The following is a 17,054-nucleotide window of genomic DNA, read 5'->3' on the forward strand; positions in this document are numbered from 1 at the left end:
TTTTAAGCTACTTCATTAATCAAATCTCATGTTTCTCATACAAACAATAAAAACCACATGAACTAATGTGCACATCATAGGGGAATAAAGTAGTAAGGAAAGTAAAGCTTACAATCCATTGAGATGAAATAAATAACACCAATTTTATTTGTAATCTTTTAGTTTTCATTTACAGTACATTCATTCCAAGTACTATACAACAACTAAATGAACATCAAAATTAAAATTTTGAGTCAGAGTCACACATAGTAGTCCTAGATATAGGGGTTCACCCACAAAATAATTTTTTGATCTCATTAATTTTACAAAAAGTTACATATAAAGACCTCTCTAGAAGAGCTAGTTACATTTGATGATTACATTGTAGAGAATCTTTGAACAGAGGAAGCTAAAAATAGGACTTGACTGGTCATCACTCATTATATAGTTTAAGCCTACTACCAAAAATTATTACAGAAGAGAACTTGGGAAAAGAAGTGAGAAAGAGATAGGTGTCTGAGAGGATATCAATAGCCTTAGCTCTATATGATTTCATTGCATCAATTACTTTATCTAGTTCATTGATACCTAGCATTATAATGTTACCAAATTGAATCATCTAGTAGTCATGTATCTTTGTCATCTCTTCCACTCTGGTGCTCTTTGATTGGAACTTTTATGATATTCATCTTAGGATTTAATTTCTTTTTGAAAGATCCTAGACCTTTCACACCTAGAAGTTAACTGGATTAGTATCCTCATTGACAAATTCTAGGAATTTGGCTTTCATTCCCTCAATGTCCAACAATTTCCCACTATTGGATACATATGATTTCATATCCAGTACCTTTAAGTATTCAAAATATTTTTGATGACCTTCTACACTAAATCATTCACATCTTTAAGTTCATTTTTTAATCTTATAGAGTTTTCCACTATGAAATCCAATGATTGATTCAAATGAAGAAAAGGTTCTTGACCTATTTTTAGGATCTCATGGTTCATGGAAATGTTAATCTTCATATCTATCACCTCTTGCAATAAGGCCAATTACTCCAATTTATTCAATGCTTTTTGCATGTAGTTTCATGACTAGACACTACTTCCCTTAACTTCTTAGTATCTAACATTATATTTTCAAGATTCTTGATAAGAGGGTTACCTTGAGCCTTCATTTGATCAATCCATGAGTGGTCAATTTGACCAAACTACCTTTCATGTTGTAGTTTGAAAAGAAATTTCTTGTTCTCTTCTATACTTGGATCAAATGTACTAGTAGAAGTGCTCCCAAGTGTAGCTCTGATGTATGCCATTAGTTCTTTATTTGAGGCATTGGGTATCTCTTTCTCTACCCTTAACTCTTCCATTTTATGTGCTCTCTCTTTTCATTGGTTAATTTCCATATATTAACCATGGAATCATGCATGAGAATACCAATGTCAACCATCCTAATCTAAAATTCATTGGTAATGAGCTCATGAAGCTTGCCCTCTTTCTAAGGTTCTACTATCTCCATCAAAATATGACCAGAAGAGGGATGAGTGGCCAATGTTTCTATAGACTTCTTCTTCATCTTCTTTGATTATGGATGAGAAGAAGTAGCTTACCTAACAAGTTCCTTGGATGGAGTAGCTTCCTTATATCTTTTCTTTTTCCAATCAATGGTCTCTTCCAACCATGACTTGGTTGAGAGGAAATTGATCGTAGACTAAAGGGTTGTAGGATCGAAGAGCTTCATTGCCACTAGGGGTGTCTAATTTCTCTAAGTGGTAGTGGGGAAAGTAGTCACATTAGTAACTAAGAGGGCCATGATATCACCATGCAGAGATGCATCTTGCTCTTGACCATCCATGCGATTGGTGTCACCATCAAGATTGATGACTTGGACAAGGGAGGAAGGCTTGACCACTGAATTCTCTTGCTCCTAATCTTTATCCTTCCTCTTATCCCTAAATTTTCATGTGTCCAAGAGATATCCTCCTCCATAAATGGGGGTAAGATGGAAATTATTCTCTAGAGGTTGATCTCCAGTCTCACTAATGGATGGGGTTGGGCTTACTCATGTTGAAGTTGCAGTAGTGGTGGAGGTAGTTGTAGTTGACTAAGTAGATCTAGAAATTACTCCACCAATAGAGCCTATACTTCTCATTCCTTTCTTTCTTGCCCTAGTCTACTCCACCCATTTGTCCATCCTTTTACTAATCCCATGCATTAGGACCTCCATTGTATCGATAATAGGACCTTGAAGAGGGGTTGACATAATGGGAGTTCCCTTGATCTATTCAAAGGATGAGGGATGCATATAGGAGCCATCATCTGTAATATCAAAAACATCAACAAAGTCATTATATAACTTGTTTTCATCAATTGTTAGCCTAGACCAATACCTATCCCTTGTTTGGTATTCATTATGATATCTAGCCCACTAATCTTCAATGTTTGGATCATGTCTATGAGAATATCCTAGCTTCAAATGATCTCTTACGAAATTCATTGATTCATATTGAGGCTTGAGTACCTCATAATTGACTAGTTTGATCTTGTTCAAAAAAAATTTAAATAGATTTTGGGCATCAAATCTAGAAGCATGAGAATAGGATCTAACTACTACAAGGAAATTTCAAGGATTTTCTTTACATTAGAACACAAGGTGTTCACTTATAGTATTTGTCAACATAATTCAACAAGAACAACCTTGTCTTCAAGGTACCTAGGGAGCCTTTTGGGAAACCCATCAAAAGAACTGATCCACATGTAGGAGAAGCTTAGGAGTTGGATGAAAGAACATTTGAATTGGGCTATAGCTAAAATAGCTTCTAGTGAAAATATTCAATCTAGGAAGCCTTGCAATTCCTAACACAATCTTGTAGTGAAGGCATCATTCACTTTAACATACTCTTGGAAGCTTCTCTGCATCTAAAGGTGAGGGTAGAACTTGTACACCTCATACTATCATCATAGTCTTCAATTTTGGGAAGACCTAGCCACAGGTGATGCATGGCTAAATAATATATTAAATATGAGGACATATAGAAATTCTTAAATGCCTTAACTAAATTTAACCATGAGGCAAGCTCATCAAATATGATTTCAACCTAGTTGATCAACACTCCTTCGACACATATGGCTTGCATCAAGTAGAAGTGATGCTCAATAAAATCCATAATTTCCTCTTTTCTTTTCAATCTTAGTAGTAGTTCCAAGATGTCAATGATTTCTCTTTTCAAATTTATTCCAAAAAGGGTTTTTAGCATTTTGCTCTTTTTTGAACAAGGTGTTTGAAACTAGGTTCTTTGCATATCCTCTCTTCTCAAAGTCTTCTTTTCATTGAAGATAGATGTAGAGAACCCAATATCTATATCAGAATTTTCCTCCTTCAATGGCACACCAAATGTAGATTACATCAAGGTCTTGTTTATCAAGAGAAGGATAGACTAATCAGAAATCAAGATTTTCTTTGTTTCTAGATTATATCTCTCGATACACTCTCTTACTAGTTTTAGAGCCTGCATAAACATGGGAAAGCCAATAGCTTCCATTGATCCCCTTTCCTTCAATTTCTAGATGATCAAGTGCATGGGTAGAGAATTAAGCCTTATATGGAGATCACCTAAGTAATATAATTTGAATAAAGTATTGTCTAGATATTTCAATTCACTTTTCAAGCCTAGGAGTTGATCATAACCTACTTCTCTAATTTCCATTTTCTTATAATTTTAAAGAAGGGGGAATCTCTTGATAAATAGTCATTCAAAAAATGAGGAAGCAAGTTTGAAGCAAATCTAATCAAATAGATGCAAAAATTCACATGTTGGCACCACACAAAAAAAATTAAACACAACCAATGATCATAATGGTAGGATTTGCAATAAATTTAATAATTAATGGCTATTTAAAAAAAAATTTGTTTCTATGCATGTGAGGATCCATGAACCCAAAAAATATATTACTCTCTTAAAGTGATATAGTAGTGTGAAAAGCCACTTTTTGAACCAAGGGATTTCAATTTAGTGGAAATTTCCTCATTTACTCTAGAATTGAGAACAATGATTCACACAATAAGTCTTTATATGCATAGAGGAAAGTGTAGATCCATCTTTCTATAAAATTATCTTTCTTTTGATTCAGGAACATATTGTGGGCAATAATGCTCCAACACCTTTGATACTTTATTTTCTTATTCTTCACATAGAGTAATTTAACACTTGGTCTCATTTATATCAAGAATGTACCTTGATGGTTGACTTTGCCAAAAACATCTTTCTAGCCTCTCCTTGGAATATTCTCATACTATAATTGCATATTTCTTTTATCTTTCTAATCTTTTAGAGAAGTCTCCTTTTATCTTTCTGAAGGATGGAAAACACCTTTAATACCAACATTTTTTGGAGGAAGAGCCACTTTAGAAGATTTTTCCTTGTTTTGGTGGTTATCTTATATATCTGTAAGATGAAATTTTGAGTATGGATTCACCATCATGGGCTCAAATTTATTCCTTTTTAGTATCATTTCTAGGTCCCATTGATGCATAAAAAATTTGAATGGAGCACAAGCCTTGCTAGCTTCAAAAATAGAACTGAACAGCTTTTTTTCCATTGAGTGAGTGACAAAAAACATGTAGACTCATTTCTCTACATAGAAATGGATTTTGACCTTGGAAATTTGACTTGAGACTTGCTTGGTTGTAGCTTCCACTTCTCTAGATCCTTTTATCATAAGTCAAGAAGGTGTGCATATGTGAATGCTATAGTGACTCTAATATATGGGTTCCTATTTGATCAGGTTCTCCAAGGTGGATAGCTAGCTAGATACTTCAAAATATGAAGGAAATGAGAATGTTGGAACAAGAGAAATGGCATATAAATAAGAAAGACTCACTTCTCATTAGGATGACACCCAAAAAATATCCCAACCAAATATAAATCACCTGAGCCCCAAATGCATTGGAATGACAAAAATCCTACATGGAGAAATAAGGAAAAGTGAAGAAAGGGAGACCTAGAAAAGACACAAAGTGGAAGTCTTGGAAACTTGATGAGAAGTGAATCACCTAGGGGGTATCTCAATAAGAAACTAGACAAAATTTCAATGGATTTCCAACAACTACAAGCATAAAAGAGATAGACTAAAAGTTGGCAATAGTTGGCTCTAACTAGGGACTTAGGCATTACAAATGTCTAAGAAGAGGGTCTAGAATCTCTAGTTTGGCATAGCTAGAACAAAAAACTATAGCTGGAAAAAACTAAGCTAAGAACACTATTTAAAGAAACACTAACCTAGGAAAGTATGGAAACAAAGAAAGGAATAATAGAAATAAAAATCTACCTAGACTAACTCTAACTACAGGTGTTATTTTTCTTTCAATTGCAAACTTGATAAAGCTTCAAGTCCTAGCCATTATAAGACAATGGAAGGATCTCACCAATGGGATAGGCAAAAATGGAGGAGTTATTTTAATTTTCTTTTATAATTCTAAAATGACCTTCTAGGATTCTTTCTTTGACAAACTCACAGACAATCTCAGTTGTGATTCTCTTAGTGGGCTTTTCTTCCACCCATTTAGTGATGTAGCCTGTAGTAGTTACAATGCATAAGTTAATAAAAAAGGAAGGGGGATTAATTGGACCAATGATGTTGATTCCCCACTACTCAAAGGGGCCTTCTATTACTACTAGCTCCAGTGGTATGGTGGCTAACTGAGGTTTACTAGAGAACATCTTACATTTGTCACACTTGGACACCCACTCATAAGCATCTTTGAACATACCAGACCAGTAGTAGTACTAACTTAGAATCTTATAAGTTTTCACTATAGAAGAAAAATGTCCACCACAAGCCTCATTATGAAATGTCTAAAGCAATCTTTCCTGCTGAGGCTTTTTCATGCATCTCAAGAAGGTTCCATTGATTGTTGTTTTATACAATTGATCATCATAGATGACATACTTGTTGGATTTAGTTATGAGATCTCTTCTCTTCTTGTATGTCATTCCATCAGGGTATTCTATGTAAGTAAGGAAATAAGAAATATTTGAAAACCAAGGATCTTTGAGGCTGACCATTAATGCTCTTAAGGTTCCTTCTTCTTGAGTAGACTTGTGATTTTATACAATTACTTTGAATAAGCCATTTCCACATTCCAACTTTGTTGGTTTCAAAACAATATCATACTTTTGGACTTTGGTTATCTAGGCTCCTCTAGTATTACATCCTATCTCTTACTGGGTCAAGATACTCTTGATGGTTGAGTTAGGTACATGCACAATAGAACATGAATGTAAGACATAAAATTTGAAATTCTTTAGTGCTCTTACAACCACATACACATGTTTTTCCATCTAAGAATACCATAATTCATGCTCCTTGAGAGAGGTTCTCATTAAAGAAAGAGGTGCTTGAATACCCTCCCTATTTTCTTGCATAATTATGGGGGATAATGCATAACTATACAATATGAAATCTTTGGTATAATTGGGGTGAACTAGGATAGGAGCTTTAGCTATGCAATCCTTGATTTGATCAAAACATTTCCTTCTAGAATCATTCCACTTGAATATTTGACCACCCTTCATTATGTCAACTATACACTTGGTAACTTTAGAGGAATCAAGAACAAAGTGTCTCAAGAAATTTACCTATCCAAAGAAGGACTTGATTGTAGATTTTCTTGCTGGTAAATTAAATAGTTGGATAGCTCTAACATGCTTAGGTTCAATCTTGATGCCTTCTTGAGAAATTACCTGACGAAGCAATCTATCTTCTATGACACAAAAGACTAATTTCTTGGGGTTAAGGGATATTCCATGTTCCCTACATCTCCTTAGTACTTTCTCCAGGTCCTTCATATGACTTTCTCTTTTCTTGGAGAATATTGTCAAATCATCTAAATATATAACAATGATCTTATCCTTGGGATTAGTGAAAGATGAATTCATGGCTCTTTGAAAGGTGGATCCAACATTAATCAGCCCAAAAGGTATCCTATCATAGGAAAAAGTTCCCTAAGGGGTGGTGAACATTATTTTAAATTGATCTTGTGGATCCACTTAAATTTAGTTAACCCTTAGAAGCCATCCAAAATGGAGATTGTTTCAAATTTGACCATTATCTATATTAGATGATCCATGTAGGGTAGAGCCTAATTGTCTTTCAGAGAAGTCTGGTTTAAATTTTTTAAGTCAGTACAAATTCTAATTTTCCCACTCTTTTTTCAAATAGGGACAATGTTATCTATCCAAGTCAAATGGTGTATAGGATATATGACCCTTGCTTCTAACATCTTATGGACTTCTCTAAAGATGGCATCTGAGATCATTTGGTTATAATTGTGTTGCTTCTATCTAAAAGAGTTGCTTTAGGCTTAAGGGGAATCTTGTGTTTAAACTCACCATTCCTAAATTTTTCAAATCCTCATACCCCCATGCAAATACAGCTTGGTTTTTAGAAAGTGAGAATTTTGACCTAGTCCTTTCTTTGTTTGAGAAACTACTATCAATATTAATCATCTTGGGTTTGAGCTTAATGCCTATGTACATCCCCTCAAACTCTCTAGAGGTTTCACCTTTCCAACCCCTTTTCCTTTTGATATATGCATCATATCTATCAAACAAGTTTTCTAGAGAAATGAGGTGTCTAGGTATTTTGTTACCTTTAAGCTTCTTAGCACCAAGAACCAAATCCTTCTTGCTATCAAGGGAAAAATCTTGATAGGAACTTTCACTTTCTTCAAAGTATTATTTACTAAAAAGGCCTGGACCCTTCTTGGAAGTATTAGATTTGTTTATCACTAGTGAAGACTTTCCATGATTCGATATTATCAAGTAAATTAGGTATGAAGATAGCTTCAACCTTGTATTTATTATCTTTGAATTTTGGATGTAGAAGTAGAAGAGAAGAGGAGGTAGCTAACATATCTTCCCTCACATTTTATTCCCTAGGAATGTCATGTATTGAAAAGGAATCCAAATCTTCAATTTCATCCTAGACCCTATTCCTATAGTTCCAAAGTCTTGTGTTCTTCACAATATATTATTCTTAGACTTGCTTCACTATGAGCTCTACATCTCCTTGGGATTTTAGTATTTTTACCCCTCTTTCCTTTGTAGCAGTGATACCCAACAAAAATGCTTCATATTTTGTAGTATTATTTTTGTTCTTGAATTGTATCTTATATGCAAGTTGTGTCATATCTCCATTAGGAGAAACAAGCACCATGCCTACTCCAAATCCAATTGTAGCACAATTTCCATCAAATTATAAAATCCAAATCTTTTGACCAATAGGAGGATCTAGTTGTTCCTCTAAAGTGTTAAAGTCATAGAACATCATGTAGTCTCTAAACCCCATTTGTTGATACAAAATTTGGGCCTTGGGATTATCTGATTTTATAACTATAAATTTAGCTTTTTCCTCAAGTTCTAGCTTAATCTTTTTATTGCCAATAAGGATTATGGCATGAGACCAATCTAGTTTAATTTCTCCACCCATATCTCTACAAAATATCCTACCTAAAAGCATACCATAACTAGTAGTGATATTAACTACCATGATGGTTAATTTTATACTCTTTGTAGGATGTATGACTAAGGCTACGTGTGCATCTTTTACTTGACCTGAGAGGAGAACTTTTTTGCTTCCATAGAATAACAACATCCAAAGGTTTTGGTTAGAGATAATCCTAAGGCATGAGAAATAGTAGAAGGCATGACATTTTTTGAGGCTCCAGAGTCAATTATATAATTACTCATTATGTGACCATTTACATATAAGGACACATAAAATTGATGAAGTTTTTTTTTTTCTAGGAGAGGTAGCTAAAACTGAGGACTCTTCTTCTTTAAAAAGGATAGGTAGGATTGGTTCTTCATCAGTGGGAGGATCATTATTGAAATGAGGTTGGTCATTGCTAATAGTAGTATTTGACATTAAGGTGATTTTTATAACTAGCTTTGCCTTTGCAATAATATACTAGTTTTTATAGTTCCATGGGGTGAGTTCTCAAGTAATCTATTGGAGAAACTTGGATACAAGCATCTTTTCAATATTAAATGCTATCAAATGAGGGATGAAGCTTACCATTTTGCTCAAAATTTTCTTGTCCTTTACTCCAATAAGAGAAAGTAGATGCACTAGCCATAGCTAGTAAAGAGTTAGGAGCCATGTTTTAGGCAGGAATTGAGTTCATCAAATTCTTATCTCTTCTAATTCTTGTTTCTATAGTCATTTATACTCTATCCAAGGTGGCAATGCAATCACCTCCTAAGTATAAATCTGATTCATACTCCAAGAAAAATGTTCTAGAGTCACCAGGGGGAGAAAAATCATCTTCAGTTTTAAGATATTTCATTGTTAGCTCATTACTAGTACTGAGCTTCTTATGTCTATTCATCTATGGAAAAGATTCACCTTCATGATTCACTCTTAAGCGAAACATGCACACATTTTTCCTTCTTTGAAGTTGCCTCTATGGAATGCTTTTGTGGAGTGGATGGTAATTGTAATGGTTTCCCTTCATGTTTCCTTCTAGGGATGTCTTGGTAAGGTTGTTCAAAGGAAGGAACTATTTTACGCATTTTCCTTTTCATGGAAATCATCTCATTTGATATTTTTTCAAGCATTGCTTTTGTGTTATTGGTTATACTAGAAACAAAGTTTGTCAAAGTTCCACTCTAAAGCTCTCTCTTCCATTTTCGAACTGCTATTAGGTCATCCCCCAACTCTATCACCAAGGTCTAAGCAACTTGACGATTAGCCACATGTGCTATTTTGATTTGAAAACTAATATTTGGAGGTATCAAACTAATTAAAAACATCTTCTAATTATTTTTAGTTGGCCTACTTGTAGTAGGGATCCATTTGACAAATTTTTTGAACCTTGTAATGAAACCTCTCATGAGAATACTAGGTTCCTTTTTAATTTGTGTGAGTTGAGATAGTAGAGTGTGTTCATCTTTTATACTCTTATAGTGTGCCTTGAATCAATTTTGCATGTCGTGCTAGGTCATAATTTATCCCACCAAAAGATGTTGAAACCAATCGGCTATGTTTTCAACAAGAGTCTCTACGAACATCCTTACTTCTATATCTTCATGTTGAGGACAAACAATGCTACATATTGCAAAGATAGAATCAATGTGGTCATCAATAGAGACTTTTCTATCACCATTGAATTTAGGGAAGTTCATTTGGGAAGCTCTTGGTATATTATTATTATCAGCAAGCCAAAGGGGGCCAATAGCATTTCCCCAAGGCACAACCATTAAAGTAGGAAGAATTACCGATATTAGCTAAAATCTTATGACATTAGGGGCTACCACTCCATGTAAGGTGAGACCATTAAAAAGTGATAGGATCTGAGTGTGAAAGATAGGAGGGGAAGAGGAATAACTACTTCTCTAGGAGATAGGAAGGGATGGCAGAAATAAAGCTGCATAGATACCTTGAAACACTTGTTCTCATGAGTAGGTTCTCCCTCTTCTTAGAGGATCTTCTAATATTGGGAAATCAAATTTCTTTAATTCCACAAACACTGGGTCAACTTTCCCTTTTCCATGAGCACTTCTGGTATACTTGGGATCTAGGGTGAATTGACTTAGTTTCTAATGGGTGTGCTTATCTCAAACTTATTTTCTACAATACACCTTCCCAATAATCAACATTGGCTTCCTCTCTCTCTAGTGTAAAGCTAAATCTTTAATACTCATCAAGTAATTTTCAATTTTATCAGGCAAGTTTGTTCAATTAGTTTGTTATATCTTCTTGCTCATCTTGTAAGCCAAGGTTGGGTTGCATTACTGATGCAGGAGCATCCTGGGTTGCCTTGTTATCCTGCTCATTTTTGTTCATTTTGCAGTTGGTGTTGAGTTACTGTAGCACTCTTCAAGTGTCAAGCTCCTGTCACACTCTTTAGGTGCTGAGTTCCTGTTGCACTCTTCAGGTACCGAGCTCCTATCACACTCTTTAGGTGCCAAACTCCTATCACACTCTTTAGGTGTTGAGTTCCTATCGTACTCTTCAGGTGCTGAGTTATTGTAGCACTCTTCAAGTGCCAAGCTCCTGTCGTACTCTTCAGGTGCTGAGTTCTTGTCACACTCTTCAAGTGTCAAGTTACTATAGCACTCTTCAGGTGTCGAGTTCCTGTTGCACTCTTCAGGTGTCGAGTTACTATAGCACTTTTCAGGTGCCAAGTTACTCAGTGTATGCCAAGTGCCAATATTTGGACATGATTTTTGCGAGCTGACTTGCGGGATTTATTTCATTTCTGACATTTATGTTAAGATCTTTTCTTGGGATGAGTCTAGACTATTTTTGGGTTGGCCCTCCTCTTATGTAATGTTCTAAAATGTTTTGTAAGCCATTTTGGCGAGTATAAATAGAGAGTTTAGGCTTAGAAGCTAAGTAAGTTTTTGGAAGAAGGAAAGTTTTGAGGGAGCAAAACTGAAAGTGCAAATTTTCTGTTGGATCTTTGAATGTGAATGTATTGTAATTGGTCGTAACCCAAAAGGCCTCACAACTGGGCATGTATGAAGATATTTTGATGAATCAATAGAAGTATTTCCCTCTTCTCCTCCTTTGGTTGCTATCCACTTGTGTTTTCTTCTGTTGTGTTTATTCTTGTAGGGTGGTTTGGATAGCTGGGTGAGCCTTTGGCCCTAGTTATTCATCCTTTTCTTGTGTTAGTTGGTATCAGAGCTTGAGGTTTATCCTTGTGGAGATTGTATCGTGTAGAACCCTGATTTGGATTTGGTTGTAGGGTGGCACATTTGTGGATTTGACCTATAACTTGCAGAGGGTTACGATCTTGCAGAAACTTAATTTGTAAAGATGGTACGTGGTAGAGGAAATAATGTTGATAATGCTATATTGGATCAGTTGAGACAAATTGCAGCCAAATTAGATGTTGTAGAGACAACCCAGAGGAGATGCGCACATCTTGATGATGTGAGTGATGATGAAGCAGTAGCACCAAACCATAATCTAGAACCTGAAGAAGACCAAGATGAAGCAAGATTGTTGAGAGTACAATCTAGAGCAAATTCAAAGCCTGTTGTAGAAGTTGTTCCTTATGATGGAAAATTGGACACCAATGTTGTACTGGATTGGATCTCTAATATGGACAAGTTCTCTGAGTATGAAAACACTTCTGATAATAGAAAAGTGAAGATTGTAGTCACTAGGTTTAAAGGTCATGCATCATTATGGTGGGAACACTTGAAAATTGATAGACAAAGGAGAGGAAAGGAGAAGATCAGAACTTGGCCAAAGATGGTGAACAAGGTAAAGAAAAAATTCTTTCCTACTCATTACCAAGTTAGCTTGTTGAGAAAGATGCAAAATTTGAAGCAAAAAGACATGACTGTGAAAGAGTATACTAAGGAATTCTAAAGACTGGACATCAGATCTGGACATGTTGATGATGATGTTGAGAAAATTGCAAGGTACATTAATGGATTGAGATCTAGAATACAAGATGAAATAAGTTTTGTGAAGCTAGAAAGTGTAGAAGAAGCATATCAATATGCCTTGAAAGCTCAAGAAATCTTGACAAAGAAGCATGAACAAAGACAGAGAGGTAGAGGTGGTAGATTCCAAAGAGGCAGAGGTAGATCTTATGGAGAAAGTGGCAGATCTGACAGTTCTATACAGGATAAAGACAAATCTAAATGGAAGAATGATGACAAAGGCAAGACTGAATGGAAAAGTGGTAATTCTTATCAAGGAAGAGGTAATTCTTATTCTAGAGGTGGATTTCATGGTAATTGTTTTAGATGTGGTAAAGAGGGACATAGATCTTTTGAATATAGATCCTCTGAAAGTAGACAAGGTAACAAAAATGTTGTGATACAAGAAGATGATGAGGGTTCACCAAGTGGACCCGAGGCTAGAGAAAATTTGATGGTGAGAAGAACCTTATGTAATAAGGGAGGTACTGAGGAACCTGTTCTAAGGAGAAGTCTTTTCAAGACAAGATGTAAGATGGCTGGAAAATGTTGTAAAGTGATCATTGACAGTGGAAGTTCTACAAATTTGGTATCAGAAGAGCTGGTTATAAAGTATTAGTTGCAGAGGCTGAAACATCCCAAATCTTATCATGTTTCATGGATCAAAGATGAGCATAAGATATTTTTAAGTGAGCAATGCCTTGTGAAATTCAAAATCGGACATTACTTTGATGAAGTTTTGTGTGATATTATGCCCATGGATTGTTGTCATATTTTCTTGGGTAGACCTTGGCAATATGATAGATATGTTGTACATGATGAAAGATTGAATCAATATACTCTTTGGGTAAATGGGAAGAAACAAACATTGTTGCCTTTGATAGAAGTTCTAGATGAGGTTAATTCTACTGCTATAAAAATTTGCATGGTTAATGGGAAACAATTTGAAAAAGAAGTAAAAAAGAATCAAGTTTGTTTTGCTATAATTCCAAGAAAACTGAGTTTTGTCAATGGAGACAAAGTGCCAAAAAAAAATGTTAATCGAGTGCGAGACAGTGGTGACCAAGTGATAGATGGTAGTATTAACCAAGTGCTAGGAGAAATTGCAGAGTTGCTGAATGAGTATAAAGACATTATTGTTGAAGATATTCCTAATGGTTTACCTCCAGTAAGAAGTATAAGTCATTGTATGGATTTGATTCCTAGAGCTAGTTTTCCAAACAAAGCACCATATAGATTGACACCTACAGAGAATGAAGAACTTAATAGAAAAGTGCATGAACTATTGTGTAAAGGTTTGATCAAAGAAATATTGAGTCCATGTGTTGTACCTATTGTATTAGCACCTAAAAAGAATGGAGAATGGAGAATGTGTACTGATTCTAGAGCCATTAACAAGATAACAGTGAAATATAGGTTTGCTATGCCAAGAATGGATGACATAATGGATTGTTTGAGTGGAGCAAAGTATTTTACCAAAATTGATTTGAAGAGTGGCTATCATCATATCAGAATCAGAGAAGTTGATGAATGGAAGACAACTTTCAAGACAAAAGATGGTTTGTATGAGTGGTTGGTTATGCCTTTTGGTTTGACTAATGCACCTAGTACTTTCATGAGGTTCATGAATAAAGTTCTAAAATGATTCTTGGGTAAGTTTGTGATCATTTATTTGGATGATATTTTGATATTCAGTAAGGCTAAGGAAGAACATCTTGAGCATATTAGGCAAGTATTGCAGAGGTTGAAAGAGGAAAAGTTGATGGTTAATCTGAAAAAGTGTTCTTTTATGCAAGAAGAGATTGTGTATTTGGGGTTTGTGATTTCAGTTGATGGTTTGAAGATGGATCCTAAAAAGGTTAAAGCAATTTTGGAATGGCCTACACCTGAGAATGTAAGTGAGGTAAGATCATTTCATGGTTTGGCTAGTTTTTATAGAAAGTTTATAAAGAATTTCAGTGATGTTTGTAATGCTATGACTGAAACAATGAGGGGAGATAAAAAGGAATTCAAGTGGATGCATGGAGCTGATAAGATTTTTGAGACTTTTAAACAAAAGGTTGTTGAATTACCTATATTGGCTTTACCTGATTTCAACAAAGTATTTCAAGTTGAATGTGATGCAAGTGGTAATGCAATAGGAGCTATGTTAAGTCAAGAAGGTAAGCTTGTTTCTTTCTTTAGTGAAAAGTTGAATGATGCTAAAAGGAAATATTCTGTGTATGATCAAAAATTCTATGCCATTGTTCAAGCATTGAAGAAATGGAGACATTATTTGATGCCTAATGAGTTTGTGTTGTACACTGATCATAAAGCTTTACAATACTTGGGAAGTCAACATAAATTGAATCAAAGACATATGAAGTGGGTTGAGTATTTGCAAAGTTTTACATTTGTGATCAAGCATAAGAGTGGAGTTACTAACAAAGTTGTTGATGCATTGAGTAGAAGACGTTCTTTGTTGACTAAAATGAAGGTTGAAGTTCTTGGTTTTGATGAGATGAAAGAGTTATATGATGTTGATCCTTATTTTTTTGAGGCGTGGAGAGAGTGCAGAGCACCAAATCTAATAGATCGCATAAGTAAGTATGATGAGTATTTCATTCAAGAAGGTATGTTGTTCAAAGGCATTCAGTTGTGTATTCCTAGAAGTCCTATGAGGTTGAATTTGATTAAGGAAAAGCATAGTGGTGGATTAGCTGGACATTTTGGAATTGATAAAACATTGAGTTTGCTGAAAGAGAAATATTATTGGCCACAAATGTATAAGGATGTTCAAAAAATTGTAAAGAGTTGTGGATTTTGTCAAGTTGCAAAGGGAGTGAGTCAAAATATTGGTTTGTATACACCTATTACTATTCTTGAGAAACCTTGGACTGATATCAGTATGGATTTTGTTCTTAGATTGCCTTAAACAGTGAAGGGGTATGATTCCATATTTGTTGTAGTGGATAGATTTTCTAAGATGGCTCATTTTATACCATGTAAGAAGACATCAGATGTTGAGCATGTTGCTGAACTTTTCTTTAAAGAGATTGTGAGATTGCATGGATTACCAAGAAGCATTATTTTAGATAGAGACAGTAAGTTTGTTGGTTATTTTTGGAAGACTTTGTGGAAGAATATGGGTACTAAATTGCAGTTTAGTTCTACATTCCATCCACAAACAGATGGATAGACAGAGGTTGTGAATAGAAGCTTGTGTAATTTTCTGAGATGTTTAGTTGGGAATAAGCCAAGCAATTGGGAGATGGTATTCGCACAAGCTGAATTTTCATATAACAATTCTGTGAATAGGATTACAGGGAAGACACCTTTTGAGATTGTTACTGGAATGCATCCTAGAGGTATATCAGATTTGAGAGATGTTGTTGGTGAAGAAAAGAAAAGTGTTGTAGGAGAAGAATTTTCTGACTTTATGGAGTCCTTGCATAAAGAAGTGAAGTTGAGGTTGGAACAAAGTAATCAAAAGTATAAGGAGAATGCTGATCAGTCTAGAAGACACCATGATTTTTAGGTTGGTGATGAGGTGATGGTTCATCTAAAGAAAGGAAGATTCCTAGTTGGAACATATAGCAAGTTGAAGATGAAGAAATTTGGACCTTGTAAGATCCTAAAGAATTTTTACAATGGTAATGTTTATGAAGTTGAGTTAACTGATGACATGGATATATCTCCTATATTTAACATTGCTGATTTGTATAAGTATCATGAGTCAGAGGATGAAGTTGTTATACTAGATGATTATCTTAAGAAATAGATTGAGGAAGTTGAACAGATATTGGATCAAAGAGTTGGCAAGAGTACAAGAGGAAAAGATTACTATGAATATTTGGTGAAGTGGAAGAACAGACCTATTGAAGATGCTTTATGGATCTCTTAATTTGAGTTGGATTCAGCTCAGGTTGGGACATCTCAATGATTCAAGAGAATCATTTCTTCCAACCCCGATTGTCTGATGTAGGAGCATCCTAGGTTGCCTTGTTATCCTGCTCATTTTTGTTCATTTTGCAGTTGGTGCTGAGTTACTGTAGCACTCTTCAAGTGCCAAGCTCTTATTGCACTCTTTAGGTGTCATGTTCCTATTGCACTCTTCAGGTGTCGTGTTCCTGTCACACTCTTCAGGTGTTGAGCTTCTGTCGCACTCTTCAGGTGCCAAGCTCCTGTTGCACTCTTTAGGTGTTGAGTTCCTATTGCACTCTTTAGGTGTCGAGTTATTGTAGCACTCTTTAGATTCTGAGCTCTAATCGCACTCTTTAGGTGTTGAGTTCTTGTCGCACTCTTTAGGTGCCGAGTTACTGTAGCACTCTTCAGGTGCCGAGTTCCTGTCGCACTCTTCAGGTGCTGAGTTACTCAGTGTATGGTGAGTGCTAGTATTTGGACATGATTTCTGCGAGCCAACTTGTGGGATTTATTTCATTCAGGACATTTATGTTAAGATCTTTTCTTGAGATGAGTCCAGACTATTTTTGGGTCGGCCCTCCTCTTATGTAATGTTCTAGAATGTTCTGTAAGCCATTTTCACGAGTATAAATAGAGAGATTAGGCTTAGAAGCTAAGTAAGTTTTTGGAAGAAGGAAAGTTTTGAGGGAACAGAACTGAAAGTGAAAATTTTCTGTTGGATCTTTGAATGTG

This window comes from Cupressus sempervirens, chromosome 1, assembly GCF_028749045.1.
Source record: "Cupressus sempervirens isolate cs-2001-9-10 chromosome 1, ASM2874904v1, whole genome shotgun sequence".
NCBI lineage: Eukaryota > Viridiplantae > Streptophyta > Pinopsida > Cupressales > Cupressaceae > Cupressus > Cupressus sempervirens.